This window comes from Cryptomeria japonica, chromosome 7 (assembly GCF_030272615.1).
Source record: "Cryptomeria japonica chromosome 7, Sugi_1.0, whole genome shotgun sequence".
NCBI lineage: Eukaryota > Viridiplantae > Streptophyta > Pinopsida > Cupressales > Cupressaceae > Cryptomeria > Cryptomeria japonica.
The window spans coordinates 109880609-109896162 of NC_081411.1; positions in this window are offsets into that span (position 1 = coordinate 109880609).

Here is a 15554-nt window from a genome sequence, read left to right on the forward strand (position 1 = left end):
AAGGAGTTGACTATAATGAAACCTTTGCACCAGTAGCTAGAATTGAGGCAGTTAGATTGTTTTTGGCCTTTTCAACATATAAGAACTACAAAGTACATCAAATGGAAATTAAATGTGCATTTTTGAATGGAGATCTTGAGGAGGAAGTTTACATTGAACAACCTGATGGATTTTCTTTAACAGATGACAAAGATATGGTTTGTAGGTTAAAGAAAGCTTTGTATGGATTGAAGCAAGCTCCAAGAGCTTGGTGTGCTAGATTGGATAAGTATCTTTTGAAAATTGGTTTTTCTAAAGGTAATGCTGACAGTAACTTATACTATAAAGTGACTAATGATGACATCTTGGCTATAGAAGTTTTTGTTGATGATATAATATTTGGAGGAGAAGATGGATTGTGTAAAGACTTTTCTATCAAAATGCAGCAAGAATTTGAAATGTCTATGATTGGTGAAATAAGATTCTTTTTAGGATTACAAATTTCATAGACTGACAAAGGTATATTCTCGAGTCAATCAAAATACTTAAAAGAGTTACTTAAGAAATTTGGGATGGAGAACTCTAAACCGGTAAGCACACCTATGACTACAAATGATAAACTATCTTTAAGAGATGAATCTACTCTTGTTAATCCAACAAGGTACAAATCTATGATAGGAGGTTTACTGTATTTAACACAAACAAGACCTGATATTATGAATGCAGTATGTATTGTTTCAAGATTTTAGAGTAATCCTAGAGAAAATCATGAATTAGCAGTAAAAAGGATTTTTCGATACTTACAAGGCACTACAAATCTTGGATTATGGTATCCTAGAGATAAAAATTTTGATCTATGTGCATACATAGATGCAAATTGGGCAGGAGATGTGGATGACAAAAAAAGCACCACCAACGGAGCATTCTTTCTCGGAAACAGATTAGTTTCTTGGTTGAGCAAGAAACAGAGCTGTACATCTTTATCAACAACAGAATCAAAATATGTTGCAACAACAACTAACTGTACACAGGTACTTTGGCTTAAACAAATGTTGAAAGAATTAAAGGTAAAATGCAAGGAACCTATAACTATCTATTGTGATAACACAACAACAATTGATATATCTAAGAATCCGGTACTACATTCTAAAATAAAACAAGTTTCCATCAAACTAAATTTTTTAAGGTAAAAAGTTGAAGCAAAAGAAATAAAATTGCTTTATGTGAATACTAAAGAACAACTTGCAGATATTTTTACAAAACCTTTGCCTAAGGAGACTTTTGAATATCTTAGAGAATAGCTTGGGGTCATACCCCCACCGGTATATACTTAGAGAGTTGATGTCTATCATCAACTGGCAGAATTAACAGAGATATATTCTTACTTCGGCTTTGATGAGGAAGCTACTTCTCAGGGGGAGTAGTTGGTATATTAAATTGATTGGTATTTTGTATATGAACTTGGTTTTGTTGTAACTTTGGAATTTGATGTCAAAGGGGGAGAGATTGGTATGGAAAAATACATGTTGCTCCTAGGGGGAGAGATTATTACTCTCTGTATCTGTATTTTGATTTCTAGTTATAATCATTTTGGAGATTGTTGGTTTTTGGTACTTGGTATTTCTATTTTGGCACTTTGATGGTTTTTCCATCTTGTGTTGCCATCAATGCCAAAGGGGGAGATTGTTGGTATTTTGGTATGGTTTTGTTATTGATGTCAACACCTACTAAAACACTAGCACTTTGGAGATCCAACAACATTCATTGACAAGCAAGTAACTATTGCATAGTTACTGGTATATGGTACACCGGCAGGATATAATGATCACCGGCACTTGGAATGGCATGGAAGACACTTGGTAATATCAAAGACATCATGTGGACATCTTGTCTTAATGAATTGATCATTGGTATATTCATATTTGCATATTTGCTTTTACCGACAAATAGGTCTAGGGTTATCCAGGGTTACACCGGCAGGTTTATCTTTTCCAGATCAGTATGGCACGCTATGGAGATGATTAATTATTATTGTAAATGCATTAAGCTGACATGTTCAATTGGTTATTGCATCGGATATTGTATTATTTGTAAAATGTTTTTATTGTAATATCTTGTAGAGCCAACCTACTAAAATTGGTCTTAGGTTATGGTATAAATGTAAGATCTTAGATGTAAGATCAAATGTGGAATGCGAAGAAGGTTTTTGTGAAGGTATATGCAAGATTAAGCAGAGCTATACATGTAGACATCAATTGAAGGTGAAGCTAGGTTTTTGTGAAAGCATATCAACATTACACCAGTACTGAATCCAACATATGAAGATGCTATTTTGAGTAGTACATTCTTATTGGATTTAACCATCCAATTGTAGTCAGTGTGACTCCCATTTGTGTTTGAGCAGTGAGCTCTAGGTGCTTGGCCTTTCTGCATGTGTAGACTCCATTTATGTACACTTACTATCTGCAGTAGTATCATTTGATTGTGGGTAGGGTTTCCCATCGTGGTTTTTCCCCTTATAGGGTTTCCACATACAAACATTGGTGTTATGTGTTGTGGATGACTTTGTCTTTTATTTTCATGCATTAATCTTTACCAGTATTGCATTTATTTGTTAATCTGTCCACCGGTATAACAAATTGTCTCACCGGTACTAAGCAGTAATTTGTTTAAGTTGTTTTTAGTTTGTAATTATCAGACAACTGATTCACCCCCCCCTCTCAGTTGTCCCCAGGACCTAACAGACTCCCCATGAATCATGCAATTTCATATGCATTTAAGTGTTTCCAGATGGTGGGACAACTCCCATCTTTTGTCTCAAATACTCAAATGGACCCAAAGGAAGTGGCTTGGTAAATATGTCAGCAATCTACTCAGCAGTTGGAACATATTCTACTATGACCTCTTTGTATGCTACCTTTTCCCTCAAGAAGTGATACTTGATTGCAATGTGTTTTGTTCTTGAGTGCATTATTTGATTCTTAGAGATGTTGATTGCACTTTAGTTATCACACCGGATTGGAATAGGTTCTAGTATCTCCACTTGTATGTATTTCAGTGTTTGCTTCATCCATAAAACTTGTGAACAATATGTAGTAGCTACTATATACTCTGCCTCAGCAGTAGATAACGACACTAAATCTTGCTTCTTGTTGTGCCATGATACTAATCAATCTCTCAAATAGAAAGCACCTCCACTTGTACTTTTCTAGTCATCTATACTTCCTACCCAATTTGCATCAGTATAAGCTTGCAAAGCAAAGTATCCTTTCTTTGGATACCATAGGCCATAACTAACAGTTCATTGCAAATACTTGAAGATTCTCCTGACTAGATGTAGGTGAGACTGTTTAGGAGCAACTTTGAATCTTGCAACCATGCAAACAACTTGTACAATATCATGTCTAGATGCTGTTAAATATAAAAAACTACCAATCATAGACCTATATAGTGTTTTCTCAACTTCTGGTAACTCATCTAATTTTCTTAACTTACAACCGGTTACCATGGGATTACTTACCGGATTGTTGTCCTCCATTTTAATTTCTTCAGCATGTCTTTCACATACTTGGTTTGGGAGATGAAAATTCCTTTCTTCTACTATGAGATCTACAAACCAAGAAAATAGGACAACTCACCCAACATGGACATCTCAAACTCTATCTTCATTTGATTTGCAAATTCTTTGCACATGATTTCCTTGTCTCCACCAAAGATATTATCATCCACATATACAACAACTATAGTCATGTGATCTCCATTTACCTTGACATACAAGTTGTTGTCTACATTCCCTTTCTAGAATCCTTGCTCCTTCAAGTATTTGTCTAACCGAGAATACTATGCTCCAGGAGCCTACTTCAAACCATACAGGGCTTTCTTCAATTGGCATACAAAATTTTCATCTTCATGCAACAAGTACCCTTCTGGCTGTTCCATATACACCTCTTCATCAAGATTACCATTGAAAAAAGTAGATTTTACATCGATTTGATACACTTTATATCCCTTATACGCTGAGAAAGATACAAACACTCTTATTTTATCTAACCTAGCCACTAGTGCAAAGGTTTCTTCAAAATAAATGCCTTCCACTTGAGCATACCCTTTGCAAACTAACCTTACTTTATGTTGGAATATCTTACCTTCTTCTTTCATCTTATTTCGGTAGACCCATTTGGTACCTTTGACATTCTTGTTTGTTGGTCTAGGAACAAGTTCCCAAGTCTGATTCTTCTCAATTTGTTTCAATTCTTCATCTATGACATCTATCCACTTCTCACTTTTGCTAGCATTATCAAAAGTTTTATGCTCTAGTTCACTCATGAGGCATAAATTTACCTGCTTACTTTGCTTGGCTAATCTCCTTTTGGTCTGCATACATTCATTTCTATCTCCTATGATCTGTTTTCCAGATGATTCTTATGCACATACTAGTTGGGGATTTTGTTTGGTGCATCTTCTACCGATCCATTGTCAGATTATTCTTCATATTCAATATCGGATTCAACAATGTAAGGTGTTGGTGCCGATTTTCCTCTATGTGAGTCTTCATCTATTCTCACATTTACACTCTCAACCACCCTTGTCAATCTCTTGTTGTATCATTTGTAGGCTTTACTACTGGTTGAGTATCCCAAGAAGATTCCTTCATCACTATGGGAATTGAAACTTCCTAATCCATCAAAATCTCTCTTGATGAAACACTTACTTCCAAACACTCTGAAGTGCTTGAGTGATGGTTTCCTTTCATACCATAACTCATAAGGAGTCATTCTACTTTTCACTCTTAGCTATACCCAGTTTTATGTGGACTGTAGTGTGAACTACTTCCTTCCAGTACATATCCGGTATGTTGGTCTCATTCAACATAGTCCTAGCCATCTCCTTCACTGTTCTATTTTTCCTCTCTACCACCCCATTTTGTTGAGGTGTCCTTGCAGCTAAATACTGTCTTTGGATTCCATGTTTCTCACAATACTCGACAAACTCATCGAAAGAAAATTCTCCACCCCAGTTGGATCTTAAGCATTTTACCCGATATCCACTTTCATTTTCTACTATTTGACTGAAAATCTTGAATCTCTCAAATGCTTTGATTTATCATGCAGGAAGGTTACCCAAGTCATTCTTGAGTAACTATCTATGAACAACATGAAATACCTTTCTCCAGCCAATGCTCTTGTCCTTGTTGGCCCACATTAGTTTGTATTTATCAACTCCAAAGGTCTTGAGGTTTTATATTCTTTTGTTTTAAAGTTGAACTTTTCTTGCTTAGCTTTGGCACATTCATCATAGAATGTGCTTGTCGGTTTTATGATCTGAGTTATGTTTCTCACATACCAGTTCTTTCTTATCTTAACCAGATTATCAAAATTCACATGGCCTGATCTCTGGTGCCACAACCAAATTTCATCAACCTATCCCATCATGCATTAGGACTCATAGCATTCCTTCAAATTGTAGACATTACCCTTTGTTCTCTTTCCTTCTGCTACCACCTGACCGATGCTTTGCTTTCTTATTTGACAACCGATAGAGTCAAATGAAAACTTGTACCCTTTGTCACACATCTGACTTACACTCAATAGGTTATGCTTCAATCCTTCCATATAGTACACATCATGAGCTTTGAGCTTGCCATCAATATTCAATGTACCCGAACCTTTGGTCTTGATGGAGGAGTTGTCACCAAAATGGATTGAACCACCATTCCAATCATCAAGCTTGATGAACTTTTTCTTATCTTCAGTCATGTGATTGGACTTGTTTTTCTCCTTTCTACCCAAACCGGTTTCTCTTCTTTCTTTTCCTCTTCTATCACATTGTGTTCCGATTTTGTTTCTAACTTCTCATTCGATATTGTTTTCTTTTGCTTGTTGGTTCTCAGCTTACAATACCTTGCTATGTGACCAAAATTTTGACACTTATAGAATTTCACATTAGCACTGTAAGATGTACTCAATGCATTCTTGTAGGACATTTGTATATTACTCCCACATTCATAACTCTTGTGACCAAACTCATTGCAATTATAATATGTGACATTTGTACTTTGTAATGCAGCAAATGAGTTTCTATTCTCAAAACTAGGGTTTACATTCATTTTCCTACAATCTACCATTGTATGATCGAACTTATTACACGAGTGACAATAACCATGAAAATTTGGAACATACCAGTTAGGTTGTCTTGAACTTGCAAACGGATGCCTCATTGGGGGTCTTCTTTTCATGCTGCTAACTCTTGTGAATCCTTCATGATCAACACTTGCATTTCTCCTTTGATCTGCATGTCGGTACATTGAGTATGGTCTTTGATTCATTGATTGAGTATATTGGTTTGTGTGGTAGTTTCTAGCAACATCTGCATATGTCTTCATGTCGGTATCCTTGCTTACCATGAATTTCTTTTTCTCTTCACCTTCATTTGAAGAGGTGAATATTATTTCCTTATCAGATGTGTCTTTGTTGTTTGAACCTTGACCTTCTTGAAAACCTAAGCCATTGATATCTTTAGATTGCTTCTGTTTGCTCAACATCTTGTCTAGGGTTTCAATGCTTCCTTCATATTTGCTTCTAACTTTTATCTCTTCCTGACTTTTCTCTAATTCCTTCCAGAGTTTCACTATTTCTGCTTCTAGATTCTGATGCTCCTTTTCCTTTTCACTCATACTGGTACTAGTAACTTCACACATCCTCTTGGCCTCTTCCAATTGAAGTTTTAGATCTCCAATAGTTTTCTTCGATTCTTCAAGATATTGCTCCAACAATTCATGTTCATCAGTTGTAGTCATTTTTACCTTATTCAAATCTCTCCTTGTCTTCTTTAGCTTATCTAAGGCACTAATAAGCTCTACTTCAAGATATACTTCTCCTTCTTGCTCTTCCTCTTCACCTTCTTCAAGTATTGGAACCTCTTGAGCCATGTAAAGGTTTTCTCCGACTTAATCTTCACTGCAACAGTCATCTGAGGCACTTTCCTCATCTGTTGTATGATTTTCATGTGTGTAAAGAAGGTTCTTCTTTTGGTAGCCTCTTCTACCTTGCCGGTAGACACTATTCTTCCTATCCTTACCATATGATTTTCTACCACTTGATTGATCATCTTCATTCTTATAACCATACGGACATTTAGCAACAAAATTTCCAATCTTTCAATAGTTGAAACATTTCAAAGGCAGCTTGCCTTTATATTTGCCTGAACCCTTCTTGAGTCTTCTGACAAAGTTTGCCATGATGTCATCAGAGTCCTCACTAGTTTCATCATAAGAAAACTCTTCCTTTCCTTTTCTTGATGTTTTTAATGCAACTTATTTATTCATAACATCAGTACGAACAATCCTCATCTCATAAATAGTTAGGGAACCATACAACTCATCCATTGTAAAGACTTCCAGATCTTTTGCTTCTTCTATTGCTGAGACCTTTGTATCATACTTAGATGTAAGAGATCTAAGTACTTTCTTCACTACCACCTCATCTTTTATTTCTTCTCCAATCCCTTTAATGGTGTTTGTTGTTTCATCAACCCTTTGGAGACAGTTAGCAATATTCTCTTCATCTCTCATCTTCAAACCCTCAAGCCGTGCTCTCAATGTCTGCAACTTATCTCAAGTTTCATTGGTAGAGGAGCAGTGCATGACTTTAACAAACTCATTATCAGACAACCTACTAAGAATGGAATTTTAAGCTTTAGCATTATTCTCATATTCTTTCTTGGCTTCTGGATCAATAGGAGGATTATTAGGGGCTGCATACCCATTCACAACCGACATCCATACATCACAACCTAGAGAGGACAAATAGGTTTCCATTCTTCTACTCCAAAATTCATAGTTGACACCATCAAACATAGGGGATTTTGAGGAGGCAGATTCATTTCTTTCCATCGTGAACACTTGACAGGATCTACCCAAGCTAGAGAATGCTTTTGACAAAATAGTGTGCCTATTTTTTGATACCAATTGTTGGACACAATGGATCACTGAGAGGGGGTGAATCAATGATTTAAGCACTTTTTATTCAACAAGGATATACCGATAATATATAAAACAAACTGAGTGCTAACCGGTAGCTCAAACCGTGCAAACAAGGTGTGTGAAAGGACTTGCTAAAACATTAACATAATACATGCACAAGAATGCATCACACAATACCAGTTATACAAGGAAAACCCAATGTGGGAAAAACCTCGGTGAGAATAGCTGCTAGATATCTTCTGCTCCAATCCAGCCTCATAATAAATCTCTGATTACAATATTTAGGGTACCAACCCCTAATTTATGAGCACAAACTCAAAGGAGCACCAAACCCTACACAACCTAAAGGAGCTACAACCCCTGCACTAAGATCCAACTTAGTGAAAACAATATGAAAGTTAGTTATACAAATGAAATCACTGTTGCAAATGAAGTTTTGTAACCTTACAATATTCTTCTCTACCGGTTTCAACCTTACCAATTTGTATTTTCTCTGTGCCCACTTTGCAACTTGCCTTTGCTGACAACTTTTTAAAGTCCCCTCTCGTAATGTCTTCACTCCTCAACTTACACTTGATCACTCTTTATCAGGTACCACTCTGATAGTTCTGATACTTAATGTTAAGTACAGATGCCAAGCTAACAAGATGAGAGGGGGGGGGTGAATCATACAAACTTAATCTTCCATAAAAACAACAGATTCAACCTCGGTAACATATACTTCAGCAATATAACCAAAACTACTAAACATGCAAACTCATAAGCATATATACATCATAACACTCATAACACCAGATTTAACATGGAAACCCAAATAGGGAAAACCCACTGTGGGATTTTGGACCCACTAAGAAATATACTCTTCTAGAGTATGGTTGGTTAAAAGCAAATCCTGTTAAAGATTACAAACACATTGCTAGATGTGACCCGGTTAAGGGATTTCCCTCAGATCTATTAGGATCTTCACCTTGTTAGAAGTGACCTTGTTAAAAAATTTCAAATACTCAATAAGAATGTCACCTTGCTAGAGGGTTTTACAAATAAGACTGTTAAGTCCACTCAGTTAAGATATTTTCTATCACTTTACAAAATAACAGTAATAAAATCTATCTGCAACTTCACATCTAAAATGCTAAAGCGAATTCTTATTTGCTCAATACAATCTAGTCATAGGACTTATCTTGTCCTTTTGCTGGGCTCTATACTCTGTTATCAAAATAGGTCTTCAAGCTTCAATGCTCAGTAATCACTATGCAGCATCCCTGTGCTTACACTTGCCCGCATACATTGTTTATCAACAGTTCCTTATTTTTAAACAATTTTCCAACCGCTTAATCTCCTTGATCACATATCCCATGATCAATCATAGCCATCAGATCTTCAAACTTGACCAAGTTCAATGTATCCTTCGATCTGAAAACATTTTACCCTGCCTTGGAACTTGCATACATTTCTTGGAACTTGTGCTAGGGTATTGCGGTTCAATCTGAGCTATAGATCTTCCTGCCGATTTTCCTTTGCCATAGATTCTTTAACAAACTTCATGCACGCCATACCAATCATTTAATCAGTTCCATCTCATCAGCTTCCTTCATTAAATAATGCTTTTATTCATTCAATGCATTCTGTTATTACTCGGTTGAAACTCGGTAATTACTAAACTTCACTCGGTAGACATTTCGCCTTCATTAACCGATAGCGATAACCTTAGGGTTTATCGACTAGGTTCTTTGCTCGGTAACATAGTATAGTATTAACCTTACAATCAACAACATATGTAGGATATCAAAATAATCTAAACATCATGATCTCATCATTGTCTAACTCGGTAATAGTTGCCCATTGAATAACTTATTCCTCCCCTTATTCATCACATTCTTTCTGTGTCTTTTACCGACATCTTTATACTCACCAAATCATACTGAATTAGAAAATCAATTTCTTGACATCAATGACAAAATAATAATATTAAGATAGTAAACATCCTTAGTCAGTTATATCCATAATCATCAACAACCTTCTCAATATCCTAGTTGAAATGCTAATGATCTCCCTTTGTCTGTTATAATGGCAACACACTCTTGCTAGGTTGTCAAATCTATGTTCTATGCTCACTCCACCAGTTTGTTCCTTACACCGGTTTATCCTCCTTCTTCTTACCAGTCTAGTCTTCACTCACTTTTAGTGTTTGTCTCTTTGACTCTCAGGAAATGATTAAATCACACTTTCCTTCACTTTGCAGTAGCAACAATCATAGTCTCAAGTCATCATATTTAATCTTGAGCTTTCCTGCCAAGAAACAATTCAAACTTAGGGTGGTAAGGGTTTCCTTCACCTGACCAAATCTGCATAAGATCTGATCCAATCTACCTTGGATCAATCACCTGTACTCGAGGAATGCATCTGTACACATTTTCCAACATCCAATGCATATTTTCTAAAGATAGCAATCTTGTCCATGATTTTCTGCCTTGAAATTTGTCAACTCATCTATGGTCCAACTGTTTCCTTCTCGAGGTCATCTTGCAGTTTGATTTCTTTGGTTTGATCCATGTGCCAACTACTCCCTGATCTTTCTTTGTCATTATTTCTTCCTCGAGCTGCATAAGTCTGTTATCATTCCACGATTTGTGGTTATTTCATTTACGTCGGCTTGCTGTTTCAACAACCATGTCGATGGAAACTTCACCGATCTTTGTATGCTTGTCACCTCAGCTCCACATGGCATCACATTGGTCATATACTCAGTTCACTGACACAAGGTCATTTTATACTTGAATATTTACCAAACACATACCGACACAAGCCTTTACCGGTAAGACGTTCTCCTCCTACTAACTAGTAGTGTACACTACACTGGTAGCACATCTTCACCTCCAGTCATTTGTGATTACTTTAAGATTCCGCCTCTTCATCATAAACAAGCAGCTAACCTCCAAACTTGTATATTCTCTACCAGTTATCATTCAACATGATAACACACACATGCATCTCATCTCATATCGGTGAAGTCATTGATAGTCTCAATAACTACATGTCTTTCACCATATCGGTTGACAAGCCTTCATGTTAATATGATCAATACCTTATTTGTCTTCCACCATACTGGTTTTCTCTTCTTTATACCAGGTGGCATACCTCTACTAGTAGCCTGCCTACAATATTGATTGACATCACTCAATAACAACACTTCTTCCATCTTTTATATTGAACATAATCTGACTACATAGCAACATGACTGATATCGTAGGTTGCAACTTGTGCAATTCCATGCTACATAAGTGCCTTCACTTTTATGTTGATTGGAGAATTCCTTCACCTCCTTGTCTTTTTATCTTCTTGGATTTCCCTATCATCCTCCATTTTTCCCTTTTATGGACTTTTCTTGTTGTTTAACTTGACGATGTTTGTGCACCATGATAGCATCCCATGAATCTAGAGTCTAAAGGTACCTATTGAAGCGTTATGCCCATAGCTAGTAAAGTTTGTGGCCATCGACATATATTTTTCTCCCAGCTTGTTTATTTTTCTCTCTATGATTCTATTCGATCTACTCCATCTCTCTCTAGCATTAGAATCACTCTCCCTTTCAGTCTCTATAATTACTCTTGGCTCTCTCAAATTGTGAACATCATTTTCGTACTTTGAGGAGGACTTTATGCTTCCTCTTCTTCATCTAGCAAGATCTTCACTATGGGTGTGGCAAGGGGGTGTTTCTCTTATCATTTGATCTCCATTACCATATTTGATTATTGAATTTACTTTATATTTCATCTGTTGGTTTATCTATAAATCTATCTTAGCTATGTGTAGAGGTGGAAACACCAAAGCATGGGTTTGAGTGTGGCAGACTTCTAAAACACAACCCCAACATTTTCTTTTCTAGCTTGTCTGCAGGTTATATCGAAAAAGAGTCATTTTACTAGAGGCCTCAATCCTGATCCATTGAGCAACTATTTCTCTTATTTTTCATTCCTCTATTTAAGCATTTATAGTCATTTTTGCTTCCTATCGTACATTTGTTTAGTTTTAATTCATCTCGAACACATATCTTGTCATTTTTCATTTTCTATATGAAATTCCATACTATGTCTATATATGATGCTTGTGTATCATGCTATCATCCATGACTCATATGTGCATCCTCAAATAGATAGTTGACGAAGGTCATTAAAAAATCTCTTTCATGCATCTCGTGTTATCTTTGGAGTACCTGATACCCTTAGGATTTGTACTCATATTGAGTGGAGAGGTCAATTAGTGAGTCTCCAAGAGGTTTTTATCTAGCTACCAAAGGTTCATTTTTCTCTCTCTACATTTTAGTGAACCTAATGTGAATGCCTATCTTATCTACATGTGGTTGGTTTTGAATACTTCATCTTCTTTAACTATTATTTCATTAACATTCTTAAAACTTCATTTTTGCATCATCAAACCATGAGTTGAGTTGTGGTCCATTCATTAATATGGTTACTATCACTCCGATCTCACTGCATATCTAGAGGAAAAGAAAAATGACATATCTTTCACACCTTTGGATGCTCCTTATAGTAGGAAGCCTACTCCATTATTTATCCTACCTAAGATAAACAACCAGGTGTGATGATCGATCTTACATGTTGAGATGATGTTTTTATAGAGGATTCTCTATTTATTAATGGATTACATAGGGCACAATATGATGAGTGTCATGCCTTTATTTACATGCATAACAAGTTTTTTATTCTTCCTCTAGGTAACACCACTTTTATGGTCCTTGTGTGCCCCAAGGAAGTGGTGAGTACATTTGTTGTTATTCCTTAATTGGAATTGTTCTAGGTTAAGTTGTGTATCCCCTAGTTTATTGCCATGGAAGTGGTTTCCTCGGTTATTCACAAGTGCTTGAAGTTCCCTCATGAGGGCATAGTGCATGTTTTCTAGGATACTAGATTTCAACTACTAATTGCCCATGAGGGCTTTTTATTGGATCATTTTTTGGCCTACTATAAATTTCTCTATGCTTCTTCATGGATACTTGTTGTATAAAGCCTATCATAAGTATAAGATGGCAGAGTTGGCCTCTACGTTGGTCTAGCTTGAGGTTTCTTTATCTCCTCCTACAACAATTTCTACTCATCCTTCCTTGTCTGTTCTTATACTATAACACATTGTGTCTTCTGTACCTTCTCCATAAAGGGCTAAGGATAAACCTATTCTTTAGGGTAGACCTCCTCACCTACCTAGAACTATACAACCTCTGATGTGGTCTTCTACTAGTGTGATTGCCCCTAGTACATGCAAAGGAAAGAAACCCACGTTGTTTGTGTCCACTACTCGACCTCCTTTTGAGCTCTTAATCATCATCGATATCCCTCTTCTTGTTTGATATGGTAAGAGTAGGCATTCACCTAGATCTTGTCAATCACTACTTTCTCCTATATCATAGCCTCTAGGGTGCTCCATGTTCCCTTGACTATCATTCAAGCAAAAAGAGGAAGTGGACATGTTTTAGTAGCACATACCACTTCAATAATTGGGCCTTCTCCATAGTTTCCAATGGCTTTGGAGGCCTCTCCCATGGAGCATGGTGCCACTAAGCCTTCTCTGACCTCAACTCCTAGTCCTCGTTTATGCTGAAACCATCTTTCATGTAAGCATAAGCATCATTTCTAGGTGATGGCCTCAGAATGTGAAACCACCTTGAAGGCTATAGATGGTTCAACAGTGTTTGCTTCAGGTCATGTTATTTTCATGCTAGCTCCCACTCTTGTTGCTCCTACTTCATTCATGCCTACTGCATCTTTTGTTTTATTATTTGTTTCTCCAAGGACTACCATGAGCCTCACCCCAAAAGGGTACATGTCTACATTTCCCCCTCCTTGGAGCATCCTCATCACTTCTTTGCCTGATATCCCTCTATTTTATTAGCCCATTCACATGCTCCATACATAGGTGTTGTCTAGTGCAACATTTTTGTACATGATTTACTTGTAACCTTCTCTTCATCAAAGCTTTTTTAGGGCACTTAAACCCACTATGGTTGATCGAAGTCCACCACCTCCACATAAACCTAAGCTCAGAAGTTTAAGAAGGGTCCCATTCCTGAGTTTCATCACTAGAAGCTAGCTCTGGTGAACTCTATATTAGTTTCTTTGTCTACTCTAGTGCCTATTTCTTTGTCTGCTTCTATTTACATTATCAAGAAGGTTCTTCTTTCTTCAAAGTTAGTTTCCATCTCTCTTTCGAAGGTCGGTAGTTTGACTCATGTTTCACTACCTCAGACTAAGTCACCTACCTCTTCTATTGATGAGAATTTGTTTGACTCTTTATAAGATATCGAGGTGTTATCTAATATTTTTACATGATCATTGACTCTCACTTCTTAGGATCTCTAGGATGAGGATGTGGAATTTGATTCATCCTCAGCTCTTGCTACAAGTGAAGTTCCTAGTGCTACCCTTACAATTGTGTCTCTTCAGTCTCATCCTCCCTCCCTATATTATCAATATTGGGAGCACAATGATCTAATGGTGGGTGACTAGTAGGACAATACTCTCCTTATCTTGTAGATTAGAGTGTTCATGTCTGTGTTCCCCATGCTTGCCTTATATGTTTTGTGCCCCTTTGAAGGACCCAAGTTACTTCATTGGTACTTGGAAATAGGGGGTGTTGACCATCTTTCTATGTTTGTGCTCCACTAAAGGAACCAAGCCACTTTGTATGTACATAGAAATAGGGGATTATACATCATAAACTTTCTTTTGTTTTTTGATCTTCTTTCTTAGATATTTGTTACATATCTTGATTTTAAACATTTGGGGATGATGAAAAGCTTTTGGGGCATTTAGTCTCTCTTACATGTTGAAGCAATTTTTTATTATATCTTTTTCTTCACGTGCTTTCATAAAATTCAAAAATTTGAGACCATGATCTGAGTAACTCAAATGCAACCATATACTTTATTTATTTTATTCGAATCCCCCTATATCTTTGTTTTTTATTGATTTTGTGAGTTTTAAGTCTCATTTGTTGCAAGGTAGTATTCCATGGAAACGTCTCGTTATGTTGACAAGACACAAAATGTCTTCTCCTCATAATGACATATTTGTAACACATACCATTCTAAGGGTGTCCTATCATGTCTCTGCATTTCTACACATTTGTATTTGCATCTCAATACCTATCTATCTAATGATCTTTATTTTATCTATTGCCTTTATGGGGGCCAAACCAATTGATCTTTATTTTATCTTGTTTCCTTTGTGGGGGCCAAACCACTTGATCATTATTTTGTCTTGTTTCCTTTGTGGGGGCCAAACCACTTGATCATTATTTTGTCTTGTTTCCTTTGTGTGGGTCAAACCACTTGATCTTATTGCCTTTGTGGGGATGAATCCACTATCTAATCAATCTACGATCACCCTATCGATGGCTGTCTACCATAAAACAAGTTTCTACCTATACCAATGAAATCATTTTTTTTAGTGATCACTATCTTGTTATCTCCATGTCTATTCGTATGATTTTATCAAAATTTCTACTTTTATCTCACATGTTTGTGATGAAAATAGCCTAGCAATATCTCATGAAGATTCAAGTCTCTTTCCTGGAGGCA